Here is a 27,739-nt window from a genome sequence, read left to right as displayed (position 1 = left end):
TCAAACATTTTCATTGTTTTTCTTAAGTCAGTGATTGAGTTTTAGCATGTAACACCTACCATTAGTGAATATGGAGTGTTTTTCAGCATATTTCAGCATTTTAAATGTATTCCAAATGTACCCTTGGTTACCACTTACTTAGAGATATATTCTAAACAGTTTCTTCACAGTATAAGTGACATCAAGGTGTCATGTTTTTGTTAGAATGGTTTGTTTGCTTTTCCTAGTTTTTATTAAGCCACAGTCAGGATTTAAAGTGGCTGAAAATCTCGATTTTTCAAACTTTTCCGGCTGTTGCCATAGCAACCGAGACACTTAGCAACGAAATTTTGTTTGATATTTGTTTCTGGTGTCAAGTACTAAGCATGGGTGAAGTTTCATCAAAATCGGTGACCATGCGTGGCAACGAAGTTTAAGTGGTTACAGAGAATGGCAATTAAATCTTTTTCCTTGAATTGAAGTTTGGCCAAGAGATGTACATTTGCAAAGTCTTTATCCTTTTAAATTCTGGAACATCTAGTAGGTAACTATCTAACTATTATATAAAATATACTGCTATTTCATGAGAAAGACTTTAATATTTCATGTATTTCATTATGAATAATGTCACACAAACAACAATGTCCTGTTTCTTAATAGAATTAAGACACAGTAAACTATTGTTTAAAAAAAAAATAAACATGCTTAAAACAGAACAAAATTCTAGCAGATTTTCATTCACATTGATTTATTTAAACATCTTGAACTTGATATAATAAATTCTTATAATAAACAGAAAATGTTTGCCCTGTCACTTTGTAACGAGCCTTTTTGTTGAAGAAAAAGTCATTTCTATATCCGATGTCACTTCTTTGTTAGCGATATGTCATATCTTTATCCGATGTCACTTCTTTGTTAGCGATATGTCATATCTTTATCCGATGTCACTTCTTTGTTAGCGATATGTCATATCTTTATCCGATGTCACTTCTTTGTTAGCGATATGTCATATCTTTATCTGATGTCACTTCTTTGTTAGCGATATGTCATATCTTTATCCGATGTCACTTCTTTGTTAGCGATATGTCATATCTTTATCCGATGTCACTTCTTTGTTAGCGATATGTCATATCTTTATCCGATGTCACTTCTTTGTTAGCGATATGTCATATCTTTATCCGATGTCACTTCTTTGTTAACAACACAAAGTTTCTCGGTGAAATCTTTGGGTCAAAAACTGGCACGTAGAGATGACACACCTGGAAGTCAAACACAGAAATAACTTTAATGTCTGATTAAATAAAACTGTAATAAATTCCAGGAATGGTAAGGTACAATTCATATTCAACCGATAATGTTATGCTACACTTCATTCTGCATTGACAGTCTGCAATAATTAACTGGTGAATCATAACTTAATACTGTACAGCGGGTTTTTTTTGCGGGTGTGAAATTTGGCTTCTGCCTTCTGAAAGGTTGGTCAATAATTTTGGTATTACTAGTATTTTTTTTAGGGGATACAAGGTAACAATTTCTTTACAGTGAACACAAAGAAGAGATAGAACAAAATATTTTAGTGTTTAAAATTGTAGCAGACTATTATCAAAACGCTGAAATAAGGCAAATTAATTACCCTGGCTAATAACCCGCTATACATTTCTATAGAATCTATTCTTGGGGGACCAAAGTTTACGGTTATATTTAAAAAATGTGTCCGTTCCGTCCGTCTAGCTGTCTGTATAGACACTGACCTTGTTCATATTAGTACACCTGTCTGTCTGTCTGTCTTTCTATCTATCTGTCTGTCTGTATAGACACTGACCTTGTTCGTATAAGTACACCTGTCTGTCTGTCTGTCTTTCTATCTGTCTGTCAGTCTGTATAGACACTGACCTTGTTTGTATAAGTACACCTGTCTGTCTGTCTGTCTGTCTGTCTTTCTATCTATCTGTTTGTCTGTCTGTCTGTATAGACACTGACCTTGTTCGTATAAATACACCTGTCTGTCTGTCTGTCTGTCTTTCTATCTATCTGTTTGTCTGTCTGTCTGTATAGACACTGACCTTGTTCGTATAAACACACCTGTCTGTCTGTCTGTCTGTCTGTCTGTCTGTCTTTCTATCTATCTGTCTGTCTGTCTGTCTGTATAGACACTGACCTTGTTTGTATAAGTACACCTGTCTGTCTGTCTGACTGTCTGTCTTTCTATCTATCTGTTTGTCTGTCTGTCTGTATAGACACTGACTTGTTCGTATAAATACACCTGTCTGTCTGTCTGTCTGTCTGTCTTTCTATCTATCTGTCTGTCTGTCTGTATAGACACTGACCTTGTTTGTATAAGTACATCTCTCTGTCTGTTTTTCTGTCTGTCTGTCGGTCTCTCTGTCTGTATAGACACTGACCTTGTTCATGTACGCACACCTGTCTGTCTGTCTGTTTGTCTGTCTGTCTGTCTATCTCTCTGTCTGTCTGTCTGTATAGACACTGACCTTATAAGTACACCTGTATGTCTGTCTATCTACATGTATCTGTCTGTCTGTCTATGTAGACACTGACCTTGTTCATATAAGTACACCTGTCTGTCTGTCTGTCTGTCTGTCTGTCTGTTTGTCTGTCTGTCTGTCTATCTCTCTGTCTGTCTGTCTGTATAGACACTGACCTTGTTCATATAAATACACCAGTCTGTCCAGTAACAGCAGGGTCTCCACCACTGGACTCAGACTCAGACGGAGGCTGTAGAACGTCACCACTTGTCTGTCCAGTAACAGCAGGGTCTCCACCACTGGACTCAGACTCAGACGGAGGCTGTAGAACGTCACCACTTGTCTGTCCAGTAATAGCTGGGTCTCCACCACTGGACTCAGACTCAGACGGAGGCTATAGAACGTCACCACTTGTCTGTCCAGTAACAGCAGGGTCTCCACCACTGGACTCAGACTCAGACGGAGGCTGTAGAATGCCACCACTTGTCTCCACCACTGGACTGAGACTCAGACGGAGGCTGTAGAATGCCAACACTGGACTGAGACTCAGATGGAGGCTGTAGAACGCCACCACTTGTCTCCACCACTGGACTCAGACTCAGATGGAGGCTGTAGAACGCCACCACTTGTCTCCATCACTGGACTGAGACTCAGACGGAGGCTGTAGAACGCCACCACTTGTCTCCACCACTGGACTCAGACTCAGACGGAGGCTGTAGAACGCCACCACTTGTCTCCACCACTGGACTCAGACTCAGACAGAGGCTGTAGAACGCCACCACTTGTCTCCATCACTGGACTGAGACTCAGATGGAGGCTGTAGAACGCCACCACTTGTCTCCACCACTGGACTCAGACTCAGACGGAGGCTGTAGAAAGCCACCACTTGTCTCCACTCCTGTAGGAGCTCCGTGGCTCCCGCCAGAATTTCCTCTGGCACCTCGCAGTTCAGACCTAGCCTCTGTGGTCCAAGACTTTCATATCTGTAAGAATATAATATCATTTGGTAGTTCACAATTTTTATTTCTTAAAAAAAGATTAACAAGATAGATATTCTTATTGGTACAGGCTTACTGTTTAAATGTCAGTTTTTCAGCTTTTCTGATGGTCAATTTCTGTGCCCCAGTTACAAAATCATGTTTTAAATGAAGAATTATCCACTGTAAGGCAGCTCTGTAACAGTGTAGCTTGAGAGAGGGTGGGTTGTCTAAAGGAATAATAAAACAACACTGAAATGAGCCTGGGGATGAACAATACTCAACACATGCTCAATAAAACTATTAATACTTCTTTTTGACTATCATAATTTTCTATGAGAACATGGGGAAAAATAAAACCTGAATTGACAAGTTAGGCAAAATTGGGGAAGAAACTGTTAACCAATTATTTAAAGTATCAAGGCATGATGGCCATCCAGCCAATCTGTGAAAAATTACTCAAAAAATAGTTGTGATGGCTTTAATTCATAGACTACTGCCTTGATGCAATGTAATCTAATAGTGAATTACCTTTCAATCTTTGGATGTAGGAATCAGCAAAATGACAGGCCATCTCTCTGGCTTCATAACTAAGGGTCGAGTGTGGTAACCTGGTTACAAAATCACTCATGGGGTAACCCACAGGGTCTGATTTACTGTTTCTTAAAACAAAATATTTTAAAAAGCAAATTCAGAAAAAACAATTAAAAAAACTTCATATAACAAAGTAAATATATCTTTTTTTACAAAACATTCTTGAAATTAAACAATGTATAGGAATGAAATCTAAATAAACCCACTTTACTTACAGTGAAATGGATAATTTCATATAACAGCAGCCAACGGAAGCTAGTCCCACTACATCTGGACAGGAAGTGAACACTCTAAGCATTGTGGGAGTTAGATCTCCACAGGCATGGAGTCCAGTCAGGAGGAAGGGCTGTCTGGCTGGAGTGGTCTCACCATTGAGTTCTCTGTTTAAAGAATAGCCTTCTTCATTCATCATAGCATCTGATCCTGGCCTGCCTAGGGCTACAGCACATTTATCACATTTATAAACATCCTCTCCACTCATAAGTGAAGTACACTTTCCAATCAAGGGATCATATTTGTTTTGACTAGAATCACAGGAGGGGGATTCTTCAGAACACAGGTATTTCTTACAGTTATCACAGAAATTATTGGAAAAACTCGGGGGACTATTGCTTGGAATATGCCCATCAGAATGTCTATTACTTTGAATGGGATTACTCTCTTGATTATCTCTTTCAATATCAGTGCTTGTCAACTTTAGCATTTTGTTTGATTCTGTACCACAAGTTTTTAAAATCTTCTCGTCATCTAATGATGCAGATTGCATCATGTGCATTTTTGGAACACTAGTAAGTCCTTCTTGTGGAGTCTCTCTTGTAAGCCCCGGGTCACTTTCTGCTTTACAATGGCTGCCAACATTAGACCTGTTGAATGACTCCTATTTTGTCTAGGAACTTCCTCTGGGTTGTGTCTGCTGTGATGTAACAGGTCACATGACATGGGAGATCAGCCTCACTTTCAGTGTGACCTTTACCCTGCATAACCAATTAAAGATTTGAATTATATGACATACACAAGGTATAATAAAGAAATGTGACCTTTATTTTGTTAAATTTTTTAAATCACAAATAAAGACATAATATACCAACAATTTACACCTGGTGAAGGCATAAAACAAATGCAATGGCTTAATTATTTTCACATCACTAAAAACTTTCCAATTAATGAGTTTTTCTCGTTGATGTAAGTTTTAGTTAAGGAAAAAGTTTTATAAATTTTACTGAATTTAGTACAAGGAAATATAATAGCATGCTTAAGGTGGTTTAATCTACATGTAGGTGTTCATCTAAAAGTCCAACCTTTGAGTAAATATATTGTATTAAGACATGCTGGATGTATGAAACTTTTGAAATCAAAAATAAAATTAAAGAGCTCACCTTTGAGATCTGTCTGTGAGCATCTCTAGTGAAAAATAGAACAATGACTTTAATTATTCATACCAGAAGTCTCTGTCGAGACTGAAGCTCTACTGGTTTGTACTTATAGCAAAGGAAGAGAAAAGTACTTTAGCAGTTGGGAATTGAACCTTAACAACAGCAATAAATAGAATAATGATCCTTGATAAAGTTCCTTTATGTTCTTAGTGTAGTCTACTTGTGTGCCAAGTTATATTGAAATCAGACTGAGACTAAAACTGTAGGAGGAGTAGCATTTTGAAAAAAATTTAGAGACATTTCTATTTTTAGTAACCATGGCAACACCATTCATCAAAATCAAAAACAGATAGACAGAATTATAAATCTATGTGTAGTCTACTGGTGTGCCAAGTTATATTGAAATCAGACCAAAACTGTAGGAGGAGTAGCATTTTGAAACAATTTTACAGAAATTTCTATTTTCAGTAACCACAGCAACACTGCTCATGGAAATCAAAAACCTATGTATAGAATTATGTATCTTAGTGCAATCTAAGTTATATTGAAATCAGACCAAAACTTTAGGAGGAGTAGCATTTTGAATTAATTTCACAGAAATTTCTATTTTCAGTAACCACGGCAACAAGGTTCATCGAAATCAAAAACTGATAAACAGAATTATGTATCTTAATGTAATCTACTTGTGTGCCAAGTTATATTGTAATCAGACCAAAACTGTAGGAGGAGTAGCATTTTAAAGGAATTTCACAGAAATTCTATGTTTAGTTACCACGGCAACACCGTTTATCGAAATCAAAAACCGATACACAGAATTATGTATCTTAGTGTAGTCTACGTGTGTGCCAAGTAATATTGAAACTAGACCAAAACTGTAGGAGGAGTAGCATTTTGAAAAATTGTTTACAGATAGATGGACAGCTAGACAGACAGATGGACAGACAGACAGACTCCGGACGCATTGCTATCCCATAAGCTCTTCTGGTCTCTGACCAGTAGAACTAATAAGTAAAACTAAACTATACAAAAATTTAAACCAACATAAAACTGAAAACATAAAAACATTTCAATCAAGACAGGTGAAGAATTGCCAACATCATTAGTTCAGAAGTTCAGAGACTTCATCATATTTAAGTGCTCTCAAAAATCTGGATGCTCAATTTACTCAGCCTATCATATTGCTCAAGAATACCTGCATCAAGATTAAAGAGGCTCTACTATATTAACATTTTACACTCACTGGTCATATTTTTGTGCTTTAGGAGCATGGCATCCTTCAGCCTCTACTGTTGTGACCTTGAACCCATGCTGGAAGGTCAAAAACCTAGACAAATGACCTTGACCTGCTCCCACATCCACATTGTGCTCACAGTCACACGTATCTCCAAGAAACCTTAAAGCCTAGAAAAATGAGATCAAATATGTGGAAAACAGTTGTTAAAATCATCGACAGTATGTTATACTGTAAATTCCTTATTTTTCATGAATTCTTTTCGTCGCATACTGGCTCTTTAATGTCAAGTCTCGAGAATGATAATACGCAAATAGATAGTTGATCAATAGAATTTAAATGTATTTCCGCATCCCAAAAATAAGTGATTATTAAAATATTAATTTGTGAGTGATGCTTCTTGCAAAATTAAATAATGCAGAAATTAATTCTTTGTGTATAATTAAGAAATGAATTTAATTTTTGAAGATTCATGAGGTTATGAACTACGATGCTTCACACCGGCATATATCATGAAGCATGTTTGCGCTTCATGATTAATATGCCGACGTGAAGCGGTGTAATTCATATACCTCATCAATCTTCAAAAAATTAAATTCATTTCTTATATTTACATTATTTTTCTGATGACTTGCCATGAATTTACACCATTCAACTGTCATTTAAAAAAAAAAGGGTTGTGCACTATATTTTTCAGTGTCAAGAGTGGTATTATGACCTAACAATAGAGATATTCATGCATATTCATGGGACATTCCTAATGTAGTTCATGAGAAAATGAACTGCATTTTTTTGTAAAAAATCAAAGGAAAAAGTTATTGCAAATGTAAATATTTAGGAATCTACAGTAATATACAATTACGGATCTTTAAAAAGGGTGACATCACAAATTGCCAGGGCTGAGGTCTCTGATTGGGTTTGCCACCTGAAGGTGCTAGTGATGTCTCTGTTTTATAAAAGTCAATAAAAAAATTATTTAATAAAATGTTTTATCTTGAACTAAAGAAACAAAATTTTATACTCTGAAAATTGTCTTATTTGTCTTATTTAGATGCTGTGTATTTCCACATCTTGTCTTGACTTTGTAATTTATGATACACAAGGGAAAATGAATTTTAATGTATGTGAAATGTTTGCAAAATGAAATAATATTCCATTCATTTCTTGCTTTTGAAATCAGAAGATAAATGCTTAAGGTATTGCATGATTAAACAATATTAAATCAAAATCTGTATAATAATTTGTTGAAGCAAAGTTTAATTATAACAATATTTTACCTTTCCAAGACTTTTGATTTCGTGAAGTTTCTTTGGTTTAACATGCTTTCTCAGATATTCATGGTATTTTGTGCCTGGATTTGTAACTCGTTGAGAAGCTGAGCTGGTTTTCTGATCTGAATAAAAACTAGAAAACTGACCAGTCAGCAAGGGCCCCACCATGGGGTAGAATTAATAGGGTGCAGCTTACGGAATGATTAAAAAATGTACGAAGAATAAGCAACAGCAACTGTATTCTTAAAATTTCAAGATAATCCCTGAATATTCAAAAACCTGAAAATAATATCCTTGTATTTACATTAGACAGTAAAGAACAACTTAACATTGAATGTATATTTAAACAATTATGAATCTTGTGTTATATAAAATGCCAGCCTTCAATGAATGCAAATATCATGAAGGCTTGACCTTAACTTCAAACAAACAGCAGTTGCAGACAAAGGTTTTCATTAATCTTAAAGTGACAGATAAAGAAAAGCCTACTAAATTTTCTGCAGCAGGCTAGATAATTAATCCCAAGGGATTAATTGTACCTCTCTCATCATTTTTTTCTAAAGTTACAATAAGAACTTTTTCAGTATTAATGATAGAATGGGGTTTTTATACAACTATCCTAAATATTAATAATATTCTTGAATTAACATAAAGTGAAAAAAGTAAATCAAAAAATCTTCTTTAATCTATCTCTTGTTATTAGAATTCAATGAAATCATAACTATTAAACAAAAATAAATTATAAAAATTTATATTTAAATCCACATTTCAGTGTTCATAGCATTCCTAATTGACTTAACTTCAAAACAAACTTCATTTGCAGACAGAGGTGGTAATTCATCTCAATTTGACAGAAAAAAGATAATGCTCTGGATTTTCTTCAGGAGGAAAGCTAATTAATCCCAAGGGACTCGTACCAGCATTCAGTTTACAATGGGAACATCTTCAGCAGTTATCTCTCTTTGCCAATGCTTTCGTATATAAAGTTAAGGAATCTACCCCACCACCCCAGCTCCAAACCAGGGGACATAGAGAACCAAACTTAGCATAAAAATATGTATTTCTGCCTACTGAACTTCCATACCAAATTTGTACTTGATTGGGCAACCATAAAAAAAGTTGCCCATTAATTCTTATGCATAGTTAAGGAATCTACCCCACCACCCAAACTCCAAACCAGAAGACATAGTGAACCAAACTTAGCATCAAAATATGTATTTCTGCCTTCTGAACTACCATACCAAATTTGAACTTGATTGGGCAACCATAAAAAAAGTTATTAGAAAAAAACAGAAAATTTGTGGACGGAAGAGTGACAGATGGACAGACAGACAGTCAGACGGACGGACAGCCAGAGTGATTACTATAGGGCACCCGCAAATCCTTGCGGGGCCCTAATAAGACAACACAACAGATTTTTACTGCAATATATCAGAGGAAAATGATCATTTTGAAAATAAAACTACTGGAATACTTTTTAAAAAAAATTGTTATGAAATAAATGCATTTTATTTTTAATTTTAATAATTTATTTATAAGTTTTTGTTGAAAAGTTTTTTGTCTCACCCTGTAAACATCTTTGTGAGGAAAGTTTTGACAGATCCCGTACTTTGATCTCTTGTTGTGACCTTGGTAGTGAGTAAGTATGTGTGCACTGTCTGAAGGCGAGAAGTGAGAAAGGCAACACCCTGGATACCAGACTGAAATAGGAATGAATCTTCTCATGTTTTATTTCCATTTATTGCTACGTTTACTAAAGCCAGGGACTCTGTAATTATACGTAAGACATGCACTGTAACAGAGATTGGCTGCTGTGTAGCTCATTTTTTAGAGCACCCAAAAGGTTAATGGGAGATCCTGGGTTCAAGTCTCAGTCTGCCCGACATTTTTACCTGCCTGTAACATTTGCCGTCCAAAAATGAAATCCACGGGTGGTTTAGAAGAGCCCCTGTTCAGTTTTTTAAGATGGAAAACCACAAGAAAAAGGGGGAAGAGTGTAATAGGGATTGGGTATGTTGGTCCGGTTAGCGGGAGGTCCAGGGATCGAGTCCCAGTCTGGTCGACATCTTTCCCCCATCTGTTTCACACGTACAAGGCACTCACCTTTCCTCTGTCAACAGATACACCAGGTTCTTTGTTAAGAAGGGACTCTATCTTTATAAAAACGACATACGAATACACTGACCTTTCCTCTGTCAGCAGCCACACCAGTTCTGTAGGTTCTGTATTTAGTAGGGACTCTGTCCACACTGAGGGAAGGTTATCCCAGTGATGCTGAGTGAAGTAATCCTAAAACATACAAACACTGAAAATCTTAAAGCTGGACAAGAATCATAAATAGGCATACAGTAAAACTTGTTTAGTACAAACACGGATATTTTTAATTCATGGATAAAGCCAAGTTATCTTGGATCCCCAGCTATATAAAATTAACAAATTTCTAATGCCGATATAAAGAAATATGGATAATGTGAAGTAATTTCAAAAGTCCCAGTGACTTCTTTATATGCGAGTTTTCTGTGCACTATTTTCAATATTCTTCTGATATCATTTATCAACACTAGGGTATACTCGTCGCATTCGTTACAGCTTACTGCTTTATTGTCACATGGCGACCCATGTTTGTGCTGGTTATCTTGAATTACCTTTGTTTACATTTTATTGCAGTTATCCATATATTTGTGTTTGTTTGTATACTGCACTGATCTGTGCAACTGTTGTAAGTGTCTTTGGTATCTTACTGTCTTGCATTGGAAGAAGTACAGTTATTTTAGTCTCTACTGAGTATTGCATAGACCACACTGTTGACAACGGTGACTAAAGTGATTCACTCTTTTTATAGGGGTCTGCAGACATATACATGCAGGAAGAGCTACGACAAATATGACAAATTCAGATAACATATCAGAATCAAGTTAGTTATCAGCTGGATTGAATTATTTGTATTGTTACTTTTTATTACTTTTTTCCCACATGCACAAGTACATTGATGTACATGATGTATGTGCTCACACCATGTATTTGCATATGCCTGATATGGCTGTATGGCATGTGTTATCAAAACTCTGACAATGAGTTCTAGGGATCAAGAATGTGGAACACCATTAGGCCTATCTAAACTTAAAACACGCATGTCTTTTTTGCCCACCTTATTTGAGTTATCAAGAAATTGTAAGCATAACAAGAGGCCCAGGGGCCACAGCGCTCACCTGAGCACATCAGGCTTGAATTTACTCCCCCCCCCCCCCTCCGGCGTTCATTATTTGAACAAACTTGAATCTACACTACCTGAGGATGATTCCATATAAATATCACTAATCATAACTTTGAAGTACTTGAAAAGAAGATTTTAAAAGGTTTCCCTGTATATTCCTATGTAAAACTTGGGTCGGCCATTTTGGCCCCACCCTTGCCCCGGGGGTCATGATTTGAACAAACTTGAATCTACACTACCTGACGATGATTCCACATGAGTTTCATCTTTCCTGGCCAAGTGGTTCTGGAGAAGAAGATTTTTCTTATATATTCCTATGTAAAACTTGGGTCGGCCATTTTGGTCCCACCCATGCCCCGGGGGGCATGATTTGAACAAACTTGAATCTACACTACCTGAGGATGATTCCACATGAGTTTCATCTTTTCTGGCCCAGTGGTTCTGGAGAAGAAGATTTTTAAAGATTTTTCCTATATATTCCTATGTAAAACTTGGGTCGGCCATTTTGGCCCCACCCTTGCCCCGGGGGGCATGATTTGAACAAATTTGAATCTACACTACCTGAGGATGATTCCACATGAGTTTCATCTTTCCTGGCCCAGTGGTTCTGGAGAAGAAGATTTTTAAAGATTTTTCCTACATATTCCTATGCAGAGTTTCCGAAAACTATCGGTCCTACCGGCAAAACCGATAGAAAATTGAAATGTCCGATGAAATTCGCTACATTACCGGTCCGTGTGACCGATTGTGGTGAGGGCTTGTCCTGATTAATTTATTGTACTCTAATCTATTGCAATATCTTCATAAATGAAAATTTTCAATGCAGCAAGCTCCTATTCTTCGTAAATATCCATAATCTTATCCATTTTTCAGTTATACTTGACTTATTTACTTCCAAAAACGATCGTTTTTTCCTAATCCGAATTTCCTCCATTCCTCTGTTATTGGTAAACACATGCAGTATATAGGTCAAGAAGTGCAATGTTCACTGAGAAAACGTAAAGATAATTTAAAATTTATTTTTATTTTGAATTTCTATCATAACTACTATTTATATATGATTCAATTTTACAAGAGAGAATTAAACTTTTAATTTTAAAAAGAATTCTAGAAACCTTGAGAAATTTTCTTTTTCAAGAATTAACTTTTTTTTTATAATTAGCTGTTTCTTTCCCCCAACATTTACTTGGGGCTAGTTATAAACTTTATTGCTCCACAAGCCTGTGTGGGCTGGTGCAATGCTTGAATTATTTATCGTTGCATAACCCTGGTATCTCAATCGATCAGTGTTGGTGAACCACAAAAATCTTTACATATTCAATGCCATTTTCTTTTGAATTACATCTGACATTAAATATACACTGTATATTTTATTCGGACTGATAGAATATGCTTCGGACTGGTAGAACGCATTAAGCCATCAGTCCAAATGACTGATAGAAATATTTGGTTTTCGGAAACTCTGCTATGTAAAACTTGGGTCGGCCATTTTGGCCCCACCCTTGCCCCGGGGGGCATGATTTGAACAAACTTGAATCTACACTACCTGAGGATGCTTTCATATGAGTTTCATCTTTCCTGGCCCAGCGGTTCTGGAGAAGAAGATTTTCTAAAAATGCCATTAATTTTTAACAAATTCATGATTATCTCCCCTTGAAAAAGGGCATGGCCCTTCATTTGAACAAACTTGAATCCCCTTCACCCAAGGATACTTTGTGCCAAGTTTGGTTGAAATTGGCCCAGTGGTTCTTGAGTAGAAGATGAAAATGTGAAAAGTTTACGACGACGACAACGACAACAACGACAACGACGACGACAGACAACGGACAAATTTTGATCAGAAAAGCTCACTTGAGCCTTCGGCTCAGGTGAGCTAAAAAGTTAAAGCGGTGTTTACCGATACATAGGCGTCAACAATCCAAGTATACAGAGAGAGAAATTCCGTCAGCTTGTTGATGTACTGCTGAATAGAATCAATGGAGTCTTTGTCACACAACATTAAGACTGATTACGATTACTGTTAACAATATTTAGGCCATAAGTCGGTCTGAATCTGCTAGCCATGTGTTTTCTAACAAAACCTGAGAAAACTCGGAATGAAAGTTCACAATTAATTTATGAAAGGTCGATCCCGATATGAAAACTTGACCAAGTAGCAACATTATCAAGGCAAAAGGGAGCGGAGAGGCTAAAAAAATTATGAAAAGTAAATTAATGTTAATAAATTAATTAATATAAAACCGACAAAGCAAAAGTAAAGAAAAGAAAGAAAACTGTATATTCTCCTTAGAGAAGAGATATTGGGCTTTCGGGCGAAAGCCTGCATGTCCACTCTTTTCAAGAGAATAAATAATAATAATTTTTTTTCATGATTTCATACTACACATGTGTATTACCTGTCACAAGACCTTTCTAAATACATGTATACCATGATTTTAGACCCCATAACTTTGACCTTGAAGGTTGGTACACTTTTCAGAAACTAATTAAACCTGGCCTTGGTCATAAATTTGAAAGCGAATTGATAGAACTTTCACTGTGACAAGAACTTTGTAAATACACTGTTTTTTAACCACGTGACTTGGCCTTGGAATTTTACCTACTTTTCCAAAATGGTATCTTTCCTTATTACGTTTGACAGAGAGATGGAACTTTAATATTTGACATGTACGTTGAATGTAAGTACATGATGTTTTTGAGCACACTATAATTTTTTTCCCCTTGACCTTGCTTGCACTAATTTTCAAAATTCTTAACTTTGGTGATTAATATGGAATGACATATTATATGGCGTACAAATCTGACACTATATGTTTTATATAATCACATTCCATACACTAAAAACTGTTACACCAAAAAGCGTTATGTTAATAATTTAGCATACAAGTACTACCCATAGGCGTCGGAACCGGGGGGCTAGGGGGGGGGGGGGGGGGGCTTAACCCCCCCCCCCCCACTTTTTTTCCAAATATATACTTAGTATAGACATTGAACATATCTTCGTAAGTTTAGCCCCCCCCCCCCCCCACTTTCCACAGATACGTCTTAGTATAGGTTAAAAATGAATAAAGTGGTGGTATTGGAAGAAAATTTTTGGTACTGGAGTTTGAACACCCCCCCCCCCACGAAATCCTATTTCGTGTTTTGGTGTTTTGGAAATAGACATTTAGACATTTCCCCCCCCCCCCCTTTTTTTTTTGTCAGGTTTTTTCGGAGTTACAAAAAAATTTTTTTTTACACTTAGCCCCCCACTTTCAATTTGCTTCCGACGCCAATGCTACCGATTATATAATTTATTTTAATAAATTTTGCATTCGATATAACATTCTTACATATACATAATATGTGTACATATGATCGAATATTTTATTTATATTTCATTAATAAACAGTATAACGTAGAACAATAAAATAGTAAAAAGATATTTTCCTCCTTTTGCTGTCATTAAAAATACATTTCTTTACTTTGAACTAAAACGGTATTTGCTGTTAAAAACAGTACTTGGATATGATAAAATATTTCTACTATACAGAACCAGTACTACATTTAATAGAAATCCCTGCATAACTACTAGTAATTGATGTAATGAAAGAGTGGAAACTCTCTCTCTCTCCCTCTCAATTGGTCCTTCTTACATTTCTTTTTTTTTTACTGTTTCAAAATAAAAAAAACTTCAAATATAACTCTACGTAAAGTGGAACAATCTAACAGACAAAAGAAGATAAAAAGTACCCCAGATGACAAAGATTAGTTTGTCTAAGCTATTCAGGACCTGAAATATTTAGATATAGCCATATTTTGTTAAAATTATGTCACTGAGACCTACTTTTTGTTTGACATTCTCCAAAGATAATTGAGATACACGGATTGACAAAAATTGTAGATTCTAATCAAATTAGGAAGTGAAATAATTAATCTTCCCTTTCTATTGCTGATTATATGTTCCACATTTTTCCTTTGGAAATGAAGAACATCTAAATCATGGTTTATATTTTTCTAAACAATTTGTTATGAATTTCTCCAATTTTCTTTACACATTCTGGAGGTACATGAGATGTTGGCTCTAAGATGACTTCCTCGAATCTTTCAGCATACCCCCAAGCTTTTGAGGAGCGCTCGATGTGACGTTCGCGAATTTCCACTTTAGTTAGATCTATAACTCGGGTGTTGTTTTTGACCCTTATCGAAAATATTGCCTTCCTGCAAATATTTGCTGCAAGTCTGCAGCAAACATTGCTGCAAGCTTACAGCAGACATTGCTGCAAGCTTGCGGCAATGTAGCCAAAGAAAGCACGACAGTCTATACAAAGCCTTGGTGTTTGCAGCAAGTTAGCGGCAAGTCTGCAGCAAGCTTGCTGCAAACATTTTACCATGCAAATGAAGTTTGCTGCAAGTCTGCAGCAAACATTCGATTTTCCAAATAAGGAAACCTTGCTGCAAGCTTGCGGCAAACATTGCTGCAAGCCTGCCGCAAACATTGCTGCAAGCTTGCGGCAAACATTGCAGCAAGCTTGCAGCAAACATTGCTGCTAACTTGCAGCAAACAATTTTCTTATGGTTTTGGCACATTCCTTTGTACAAGCAGGACAAGCCTTTGTCCTGACCTAAATCTGTTAAGTTTAGAGAAAATCCACCACATGTTTCTGAAATTATGCAGTTTTATGAAGTTATGATAGGCCCTCTTTACGTTCCTAGACAAAGTTTTCATACTTTTTTAAAATTAAAGTGCATGGTAGCTTTTTATATGAACAGAACTTTAAGAACTTTAAGAACTTTACATGTATATAATTTTTAATGAATATTTTTGTGATTACACATTTACTAATTAATTTGATAACAATTAACTGATTTGGGGCCGCCATTAATACCTTTAAGAAGTATACATATGTGATATTAAAAAGAGGACTGAAATTCATAAGTAACAGATTTAGATTTGACCTAGCATTTACACCAGTTACTCATTTACGTGCTTTTAAGAAATATTCTTTTAAATATCAAAATAAATCAAAATCATTTCTTACCAATTAGATATCATTGATAAAATGAACACCTACATCCAGTGTTTGGTACTTTTAATCATTCAAAACGATGTATATTCCTAACAAAATACTGAAACGTGTACAACTTCAATTCCAACATTTCAAAATGGCCAGTTTTGTGTTGACCCAGTACAATCTGCGTTTCATTGGCTGATTTGACTTGTTTACTGTTCTTGCGAACTTCCTGCAAACATTTGAATAGTGAAAAGTTTCCTGCGAACTTGCTGCGAACATTTAATTGGCGTGTATGTTTCTTGCAATGTTCCTGCAAACATGTTGGGTTCCTGCGAATTTGCTGCAAGCTTGCAGCAATTGCTGCAATGTTTGCCGCAAGATCGCAGCTAGCGGCAATCATCTGCGAACAAGAAAATTTTCTTCCTGCGAACAATTTTGTTTGCTGCAAGCTTGCAGCAGACTTGCTGCAGGCCTGCAGCAAACATATCAGTTTGGTAAGGGGAGTCTACTAATGGTTATCCTTAGTACATCCCTTACTTGACTTGGGTCATATGTAAATTTTCCCAGCCTCTTTATGGCACAAAGCCTTCTGCAACAAGAAATGTACTTCGATTTTTGGCATTTGCTTCCCCTTTCCACGTGTTGCTGGATACTTATTCTCGAGTGAATATTCTTGGGGTACAGTCCATTCTCAAAGCTTTCGCCAGGCCGAAGAATTCGATATACATACTTTATATCTGACTTTCCTTGTTCGTTTAATTCATCGCTTTTCTGATCAACAGAACCAGTTTCAGATTCCTCAGTAAGGGATAGAGATCGATCCATGTCGACAGCTGAGGATCTGACAACAGAATGAGCAGAAAGTCGGAGAAAGGCTCTATTTATACAGTGTATGACGTCATAATGCAGCGCGTGCCGAGAAGGTGCCCGGTGCGTTCAACAGCGTAGCTACTACGTAGCCGCTACGTATAACTACGCTCTTGAACGGAGAGCTAACATAGCCGCTACGTAGGATGAGCTACCATTGAATTTGAAGGCTAAACACATTTTTTTTCCGGAATTCGTTTGGACGTTTCTCGATTGGTTTTTCCGGAAGTGTGATGTTTGATGAAAGCGCGACTACTGTGTTTTTTGGCAAGTATTTGACTGTATATTGATCAAGATTTCCAGTTTGGTGGATGTATAAGGAGATGTGTCAAATTTAGCCATTTTTTGTCTGTCTGAAACAATTTTTAAAGTTCAGAACGACTTTTAAGTGCTTCGTCTGCCACATCTTGACATCGTCTGCTACTTTGGCTAGCTGATATGGAGGGTGTAAGAGTACCGTAAGTAACTAAACATCATACGTTTTAAGTATTGTACGTACATATTACATATAAGGGTTTTCTATACTATTTAATCTAAAAATAAAGTGCTTAATTTGGACAAATATTTACACGTTTGTCCCAGGGCCGGGTGGGATGTCTGTTTCAAAGATGATTCCAGTTTGAAGAATGTAATATACATGTAATATATCGTAATCTTCATCAAGGAATAGAATTTTATATGTTTATTCTATATAATCAAATGTTTGAATTCGATGTGTTATTCTAATAATTGTAAGCCAATGCACTGGCTAACTTCTTGCGCATATTTCAGATTTTATGCGGAATTCACAGTGAAATTTGCGGATGGGGTACATCCAGATGAGAAGATTGTAGTAAATAAGTATGATGCTGCAAGGATAAGGGCAGGAGGTTTCAAAATTTATATTAATACTCATATTTTACAGAGCCTATACATGTAGATGTATTTGTGTTGAACATGTATAGTCTTATTTTTTACTGGTCACACAGTCAATAAGTTATAGTTTCATAAAGTAAAATTTATGACCCCTCTTGAAATGTTGGAGGTTATATAGTGATCGGGATGTGCTTCCCCATTCTGTCTGTCTGTCCTTTTTTTTACTTTTATTTTATCACGATATTTGATATAATTTCAATGATTTTTAAATTATATATAATACTGTAGTATTACACATGAATATGTATAGTTACAAATATTTATATTTTTAATTCATTTGCTTCCATCATGTTTGATTGCTAAGAATAATTTGTAATCATGATATTAACTGATATTTCAGATCAGAAATTTATTGATCAGATCAGGAATTCTCTTATAGAGGCAGATGTCATCAAAGACTTAAGAGACTGAGATACCGCCTATACCGGGTAACATTTATTCATGTGAATCGTTAAATATTATAAACGGAATAAGATTCCCATAAGTTTCATTGTTTAATGCTAAGCTATATGTGTAATACACATTAGATGATTACTTAAATTCAATTCATCTCTTTATAGTTTTCAGTCCTCTGAAAGTGTTGAAGTCATTATCTGCATATGATTTATTATAGTTATAAGAGGAATTATATATTAGGATGGGTATAATAACTTGCATTGCATTATGCGTTCTAAGATATTGTTTGTTCCATGTTACGTTTAAGGTATCCTCTTATTTAAAACTATTTATACAGGGTTATTTTCGCTCTGTGTTACTTTCAGTAATGCATGGCATTCTCAGTTCTACAAATGCCTGCCAAATGGCGAATAGATTCTCATTGGTTAAGAAATTATTAACATCAGGAACTTTTAATTGTTGTTAACAATGATGATAAGACTTTAGCTCCACCTCTGTGAGGATGAGATAATGTAATTGGTGTTTTTTTATTCAATACACTAATTGGTATTTACCCAAATTTCTATTCCACATATATTTCAAGAGTGTTGTTTAAATTTCAGAAGCTAATTATGTAACACCAAGAAGGCCACACCATACTGAAAGTCCAAACTAAGCGTTAAATGGTTCTAATATGTTCATTTTGTTAAAACATAGATGAGACACCCCCTAGAGAAAAGGAAAGCAGAGGCAATTATCTATTTACTACAGGAAACATCAAAGGTAACTTATTAAGTATTGAAAACTTGATGTATTAAGTTTTTTTTTTATCTAGAAAAGAGCAGCAGTTCTACAGAAAGAGCTGAATCAGTGGAGGAGAAATCAAGTAAGTGTCTTTAACCAAAATTATAAATTCTTATTTATTTTGTTTTGAGTGTTTTATATGTTTTCAGAAGTTCAGTCGCAGTGGAGTCAAGAAGAGACATTGGCTCTCCTCTCAGAAGTTCATATAAGGAAGGAGGATTTCGAGTTTTTTTCAGAGTCATTTGAATGCTAAGATTATAATTTTTAAAAAGTTCTTCCAGGAAGGAAGAGATTTTTTTTCAAATTTATTTTATGATGAATGGGAAAATATCCCATGCAGATCCATATTTTCATTCTTCATATAATACTTATACTGTATAGCTTAAAAATCCAAGTAGGTAGTGTAAGGATAGTCATTGACGTGGGTTCGATTCCCATCACTACCCAAATATTTGTAACCCTGTTGGTGGTTTCTCTTCTTTTCAGTTTTCCTTTTCTTATGATTTTTTGGTGGAGGAACATTGATTTTAAAGTTACTACATGTATTTGACATTTAAACGAAAATGAACAAAAAAAAAATGTACAATCAATGTCTAATATCAAAATTTTATTTGCTAAAGTTGTGCATTAGATAATTTGAAAAAAAAAAAATTTAAGATTTCAATTATAGCTTGTAAAAGCAACAACAAATTTAAATACAGTTATGCAAATTTTATCATAATTGTTACATATATTGCTTTATATCCAATTTTAAAAGAAATTTTTAAAATACTGTAAAGTTATTTTTATCTCCTTATTTATTTCATAAAAGTTATTGTGTTATAGCTACAGATCAATCAAAGACAACATGGGGAAATCCGGAGCAGGGAGGACATCCTGGGTTTACTTTGACAAAATGAATGAAATACTGCACAGAGACAGATCAACTGAACCTGCAGCTATCAGCAGTTCATGTGAAAATTTGTTATATCATTTCGTCAAGAGTTTAATTTTTTTTTCTACTGTTTTATAGAGTAGTTTTGACATTACAAAATTTGATCATGTGACCAACTTCATGTCATGTCATATCTTATCCCAATGACACTCAAAAAAATGATATTAGTTACATTACACATGAAGTTAAGAACATGCAACTTATTGTTTACTCTATTCAGATAATGGTCAATCAACAGCGTCAACCCCTAAGAGGAAGGAGGATACAACAGTGACATGTCCAGAAACAGGCACAAAAAATACAAAAGAAGACCAGTAAACAAATGCCCGGATGGTTTGTAGACTATTCAAAGGAGCAGAGGGAGGAGCGGAATAAGGAGCAGGAGGAAATGAAGAAATTCAGAGAGAACAAAGTGAAAAACATGGAAGAAAAAAACTCAATTCTTAGAAACCTAACCGACATCTTATCAAAATCCCTTAAATAATTAGATTTCAATCATTTCAACTTAAAAGTTGTAAACTTTGTCTCTTACATGTAATTAACATACCGGTAGTAGTAATGCATTTTGAAATGAAATCAACAATGAAGTTACATTCTTAAGTGATTACTTGTGTACTTAATCAAAATTGATCTTATTCTCTAATGGGGTATTTTAATTTTTCAGTGAAAACAAGATGTGTTTATGAAACACTGATGCCCCCATGGGGCAGCTTATGGCAAAGGTTGGATTTTCTCAAATGAAACTTAAACTCCAAGCTCAAGGTCAAAAGGTCACAATTGCTGGTATCAAAAGGAAGGTCTTGTCACAAGTAATGCATATGTGAAATATAAAAGCCATAGCTTCACCCACTCAAAAGTTATGGACAAGGTTAAACTTTCTACAGACAAACAGACAGTCGGATGGACAGGGAAAAAACTATATGCCTTGAAATCTTCGATTACTGGGGCATAAAAAATTTTTAGTTGTATTTGTTAATCATTTGAACAATTGCATGGGCAGGTGCGTTGGATTTCACAGCAGGTTAATGTGATCTCTATTTTAGAATCTTGAACCCTCAGATATCAATTCCATGTCTTCTTGGTCCCATTGAGATAATGGAATTTTGCTGAATGTAAATCTAAATCCCACATATGAGTTATACCTTGTAATATCTCAAACATGCAATCAAGTAGCCCTTTTAAATTTAATTTCTCTGGTTTATTAATCTATGTAAATATCAAAACAGTGATATGCTAGCTACCTCTTCTGCCAATTTAGAACTTAGCTCATTTCATTCAGAAAGAAAATAATCATTTCCTAGAGAAATATCTTGCAAACAGCTGATTTACTCCAAACTAAATTTACTGTCATATTATTCACTGGTAAGTTCTAACCTTTTTCATTCATTCAGGTACAACAAATGTTTGTCTTTTTTAAGGTGGGGCCAAAATGGCTGACCAAAGTTTTACATAGAAATATATAGGAAAATTCTTTAAAAATCTTCTTCTCAAGAACCACTGTGCCAGAAAAGATAAAACTTATATGGAAGCCTCCTCAGGTAGTGTAGATTCAAGTTTATTCAAATCATGACCCCCAGGGGTAGGGCGGGGCCACAATGGCTGATCAAAGTTTTACATAGACATATATAAGAAAATTCTTTAAAAATCATCTCTTCAAGAATTGCAAAGCTATGATTGGTCATGGGACTACTTTTGGATTTAAACTTTTCAATAATAAACCAATTTCTACTTTTTCCTAGCCACAGTGCTCAGGTGAGCGATGTGGCCCATGGGCCTCTTGTTTGTCTGTAGAGACAACTATAAATGCTTGAGAGGTGGATAATTTATATTGGCAACAAAATGTCACTAGACTAGGGGGTGTAAATGCGCTGTAAATTGCAACTTTTTTGCATTACTGGATCTGTAGCGTTATTTTCAAAGAGAAATATATAAAACCATAACGCTATATATAATATACAGTTGTTAAATTAGCTCCTTTGTGAAAGTGTAATTAAACGTGAACAACAATATAAAAAGTCAAGTAAAGTGTATGTGACTACTATATGAGGATACTTCTATATGGTTATATGAAAAATATTTTTTATATATCATATAGAAGGATCCTCATATAGTGTATGTTCAAGTGTTTTTTAAGTAATGACTGCCATGGTAGGGAGGAGCCAAAATGTCAATTTTAATGTGCAAACAAATTGAGTGAGAAATTATGAAAATTTGTGTCCACACATCATTGCAAATATGAGACTACTTCTTTAAAAAAATATTTCAAAGCATAAATTTTTTGCAATTTTGGTACTGTCCAAATGCCTCGCAATCTGTAAAATAACGATTTGTATATCTGTATTTAAAGACCTCCCATCTTTATCTATATATTAAAAAAGTTTTCAGAGCACATGGCTGGAAGGCTCAATTTAGATGGGTTTTTTACCATTTTTTTCTGTTATCAGAGTATGCATCTACACTGTACTTGTCTTTTTATATTGTTTTTCACACACTTTCTCCTCCAGAACAAAGATTATTACAAAGTATTGGCTAAAGGGGTTTCAAGCTTTTTTATTCCTTCAAATTAATGTCTACATCCTCTTCCAAGGGGAAATAATTTAAACAAGTTAGCGAAAAAATAATAGCATTTTTTAAGTCTTCTTTTTAAGAACCCTTAGACAGGGAAAGATGAAACTCGTGTGTAATCATTCTCAGGTAGTCATTAGTTGAGTGTAGATTCATTTTTTTTTTCAAATCCTAGGATGAGACCAAAAGGAAATCCTAGGATGAGACCAAAATCGATGATTAATGTCTCATATAGGTATACAGACAAATTTCTTTTTTCAGAAACAACAAAGCTATGATTGTATAGTACCATATAAGGGACAATTTTAGTGAGACAAATTTAACGATTAGTCATTAAAATATGGTATTGTATTATGTTTGCTTATAACACCAAAATTAAATCCTTGCTAAAAATTCGGCTCATACGGTATATAATCAGAAATATCCACAGATTGTGTAGATGTGTGTGTGTGTGGGGGGGGGGGGCACCACAGTGAAAGTTTAAACAGATAAGATAATTCAATTGCCACAGTTAGTCAAAGAATAATATTATACCGGTATATATATTTATGTATATCCTTAGTGTAGATTCAACTCAAGATTGTTCAAATCATACCCTCACCCCTCCTTTTAGGGATAGGCAGGACCACTTAAGCTCTTAATACTGAACTGATTTTTGCTTTTTTTCCTCAGCTACAGCATTGTCATATAATATTTTTCAATTGTGCTTTATGGAACAAAATTATCTAATATTTCTTCAACATGGTCATAAAATGTCACCATATATATAGTTGAACATATAATCTATAGTATACATACATGTTATACAGTTCTCAAAGCTTTTAATAATAAATACATAATATTATTGTCAATGACATAGTTTTAATTTACACAACATCTCAATGAGATTGACATGGAAATTATTTTCGGAGTATTGTAGTCTGTGTCTTTTCCAGCAACCATCATTTTCATTGATTCTTAGACACCGTTCAGCGATAACTAAAGGCAGTTCAGACCATGTCGATGGCAGGTGGATGGATGTCGAGTCCTGCAATACTAAAAATAATTAATGTACATTGCAATGATTAAGATACACACCTGAAATGAGCTTCTGACCATTCGAAAATGGGCTTTGAATGTTAAGTCATTATACAGTGGCACATCATACTCTACAAAACCCATCAATCGGTGATTGAACAATTCTAATGCAGGCTGGTGTAAAGAAGCAGCTAAAACCACATCTCCAGACGCTCCACTTACATGACTGTCGGAACCTAACACATGTAATAATTCAGGGGGGTCGTCGAAGGCTTCAAATAAGCATGGTATGATTGCCAGCATCTTAGCAGATTGTTAATTTGCCATGATCAGTGTGTAACGTATAACTATTACCTTGCAGACTATACAACTCTTTCCGTTTGTAGAAAATTAAGAAAAGTGGAAATTATCATATCTCAAAGCACTTAAGATGTTAGTGTATGTAACAGAAATGCATATCAGATACATAAAATCTCACTCTCAGTCAATGTTATCGGTGGATTTTTCCGTAACGCAGGAATCTCTATCGTCTGTTCGAAGTTTAACCGGATATAATCCTAGTCTGAAAAATTCAGAACTGAAATTCAGAAATTTCCGGATTCAGAATGCACATTAAAATCCATTTCCCTTAAATAAATTAAACGTAAAAGACAACCAAACGCATTTTGTCGGCCCTGTTTGTTTACCTCTAAATTTAGCTATCCGTTCAATAGAGGTAGATATCAAGAACCTAGCTGCTAGGTTAGTAGCTACGCTGTTGAACGCACCCCTGGTGTCCTTTGGGCGGGAAGCGCGTGCCGAGAACGCCAGATAAAACACCTGCGGACCAGGTGTCCTTGGGAGGGAAGCACGTGCCTAGGGCGTACAGGTCAACACCTGGCCAGCGAATTGGAGAATTGTGCCTGTGATTGGTGTGTAAAATATTTCCTTTGGAAATACGAAGGAAATCAATCTCAAGAAAACACAGAGAAGACGCTGAAACTCCAGAGGAAGTATTGACTTTGTATATTTTAAAGGCTTAATAAACTTGCTAAACTTTAATCTTGTTTTTATGTGCCCGGATCGAAAGATCCGAGGCGTACATTGTTTTTGTCCTGTCTGTCTGTCTGTCTGTTTGTTTGTCTGCAAACTTTAACCTTGGCCATAACTTTTGAACCATGATTGATAGAGACTTCATATTTGGTATGCCTACTCCACTAATGAAGTTCTTTCAAATGACACCAAGGTCAATGACCTGATGACCTTGACTGTGACCTATATGCTAAAAATAGAGGTTTTTTGCAAACTTTAACCTTTGCAATAACTTTCGAACCATATAAGATAGAGACTTTATATTTGGTATACACACAACGTTTATTGCAGCCCGGAGGACCGAGCTGCTCTATATATATAAGTTTAAGTGTTGGTGTATGGGGATTCAGGTGGGAGAAGTTAATCAGAATAAAAGGTTTTCAAAACATTAAAAAGATTGTTGATCAGAATGTTTTTTCCCATTATAAATTATGAAATACATATTATATTATATTTACTGCCATAAAGTGAATTTGTAAAAGTATATATGTTTTTGATATTTAATATATAAAGTTGCTTATCATTTACTATCGAAAAAACGACAGGTCCCTTTTTTAGAACATTGAATTTTACTTATCGCATAAAAACGTACTCTACACAGTTCTTGTTTTATATTCTTAAAGTGAAATACATTTTTGAAAATAGGTGATGCATGTGTCTAATTTCAATTTATATTTTATGCAGCCAACATTTAATTGAGGTATTGATAAAGTTTAAAAGGGTATCGTTTTTGTTAGATTTTCATCCGACTACAAGTTTTCAAAGTATTCTCGACTATCGTCTCCATCATTTAGACGCATTCCTATTCACGCATATCGAAGCAGTTTGATGAACAAGACTCATTTCCATAGATTATTTATTTCCCGGGTGACAATTGATGGTATCATCAATGTTTTCTTGTTAAGCTTTTTTAAAAGTCACCATGGTCAATTACCTTGTGACCTTGACTGTGGCCTGTACGCTAAATATAGCTTTTGGCGACAAACCTTAACCTTCGCCATAACTTCTGAACGAAGAAAGATAGAGATTTAATATTTGGCATGCATACTACACTAATTAAGCCCTTTCACAAGACACCAAAGTCAAGAACCTTGTGACCAAGGCCCCTCAGGGAGCTGCACTGAGTTGACCCGCCTTGCCCCCTAACCAATCAGAATCCTGCATTTTCTACCTCATTTGCATAAAAAGTGCACTCGACCCACCTAGCCCCCCATATTGACCACGTGATCCTCGTAGCCAATCAGAATCCACGCTTAGCTAGGTTGTTTATACTACTTTGGAAGTACATGCAAAAGTGAAAGTAAATAATTTTCAAAAAACAGAGTAAAGTGATAACATTTCATCCGAGTATTGTCAGTGGGAATAAAGATCCTGTAAAATATATCCATATCTTTATGAAAGGCAGGTTTAAAATATCTAGGGAATTCACAAAATATACAAGGGGCCGGGTAAATTTAGACAAACTTAATAATCCCAATTAGCAAGCAGAGTCTCATTAGCAGTAAATTAAATGTGAATTAAAATTTCATGTCTACAATAAGACTACATGTACTTGCATTGAGTAAGGCTATTATGACGTCACTTGCAAGTCACGCCATGCATATAGTGGCCATGGGTTAAACAACAAATGTTAATTGCTTTACAAACTTTACACCTGAATTTATGGTATGGTAAAGTTAGTTTTAGAAACATAATGATGAATACTAATTGGTCTTGTTTTGTCGATTTCTCATTTTTAATCTAGAAGGAATAATTATACATTTCAGAAAAGTATATTTCACACTGTTAATTCTGTATAGTTTTTATAGATCTGATTATATTTTAGGATATATATTACATTACCACATTCCTGAATGACAAAAAATTGACAATTATAAATTTGTTGCATAAGCAATTGGTCGATAAGTTTATACAAGTCTCCTGATTGATGCATGTATTTATTAAAATGAAAACATGTCAAAAATCAGAATTTATGCATTTGTTTCTCTTTATACCTCAAAATTTATTTTCTTTTTAAGCTTTGATGAATACAGATTTTGTGCATTTTTATTTCAGTAAATGGTTCGACTTCCTGATTAATAATTAATTGTTTTGGGACAACCCTTAGAGTTATAAAGTATGTATCATTGAGATAGTGGCCATCTCAAAGGGCCCGGCTTTTAGCAATGAAATTGTAAGGTAGCTGAAAGGGGGTTTATTTTGAATGTGTATGAGATTCAAGGGGACAACAAGTAACTACTCCTTTAAAAATAATGCAATTGAAAAACTTTATGAAAATTAATTGTTGCATATCCTCTATTAAAATATGGAAGAAAAATCACAAATTTTCATGCCCAGTCTATCTGTTTGAAGCTGGGTGAACTTAAGGGGAAGAAATTATGCACTGAACAAAGATTTTTAACAGAGAGGCTCTTTTGTACCTTGACTCTTGACCTAGAACCTTTGTTCAAGGTCATTGCACATTCACTGACCACTCTGTGAGTCAGGTATGAGCCACATAGGACCGAAAGAAGATAAATATGCTACGAACCAGTATTCTCATACAATTCTGCTATGACCTTAGACTTTGACCTAAAAAACATGGTTGAAGGTCACTACACACCCTTCACCCAAAGGCACTCTGTGAGTGAGGTATGAGCCTAGTTGGACAAAGGGCAGAGATCTGCTCCGAACAAGGATTTTTCATATTAATTCTGTTATGTATTTAAACTTTGATCTAGAAAATGGTTCTAGGTCACTGTACACCTGTTACTCAAGACAAGCTGTGGGTGAAGTATGAGCCAGATTGGGCCAAGGAGAGAGAAGATATGCTCCAAACAAAGCTTTCTCATATAATTTTGCTATGACCTTAATCTTTGACCTGGAAACATGGTTCAGTGTCACTACACACCCTTTACCCAAAGACACTGTATTAATAAAGTATGGGCCAGATTAGACCAAGGAAAGTGAAAATAAGCTCCAGACAAGAATTTAAACAGGAAGGTTATTACTGACCATTGACCTAGAAACTTATCTCAAAGTCACTGCAAATTCATTGACCACTGGCACTGTGTGAGTGAAATATGAGCCACATTG

General features: G+C 35.3%; 2 long non-coding RNA genes and 1 pseudogene across 2 annotated transcripts; 1 reads left to right on the top strand and 2 right to left on the bottom strand.

Moving 5' to 3' along the window:
* Positions 1-633: 633 nt before the first annotated feature.
* Positions 634-2,812, bottom strand: LOC134241870 (uncharacterized). Its single transcript, XR_009986741.1, has 3 exons — positions 2,730-2,812; positions 1,802-1,820; positions 634-1,238 (listed from the first exon to the last, which is right to left on the bottom strand). It is a non-coding gene; the product is annotated as an uncharacterized LOC134241870 (long non-coding RNA).
* A 42-nt stretch (positions 2,813-2,854) lies between these two features.
* On the bottom strand, positions 2,855-13,218 carry LOC134241869 (methyltransferase-like protein 25B; annotated as a pseudogene).
* A 4,082-nt stretch (positions 13,219-17,300) lies between these two features.
* On the top strand, positions 17,301-18,296 carry LOC134241871 (uncharacterized). The gene is made up of 3 exons (XR_009986742.1): positions 17,301-17,441; positions 17,755-17,852; positions 18,239-18,296. It is a non-coding gene; the product is annotated as an uncharacterized LOC134241871 (long non-coding RNA).
* The last annotated feature ends 9,443 nt before the right edge of the window (positions 18,297-27,739 follow it).

Source organism: Saccostrea cucullata, unplaced genomic scaffold, assembly GCF_032062105.1.
Source record: "Saccostrea cucullata isolate Sc308-1 unplaced genomic scaffold, CSIRO_AGI_Scuc_v1 ctg2758, whole genome shotgun sequence".
In the NCBI taxonomy this organism is placed as follows: Eukaryota; Metazoa; Mollusca; class Bivalvia; order Ostreida; family Ostreidae; genus Saccostrea; species Saccostrea cuccullata.
The sequence above is the reverse complement of the archived record's forward strand: the minus strand, read 5'-3'. Positions and strand labels throughout refer to the sequence as shown.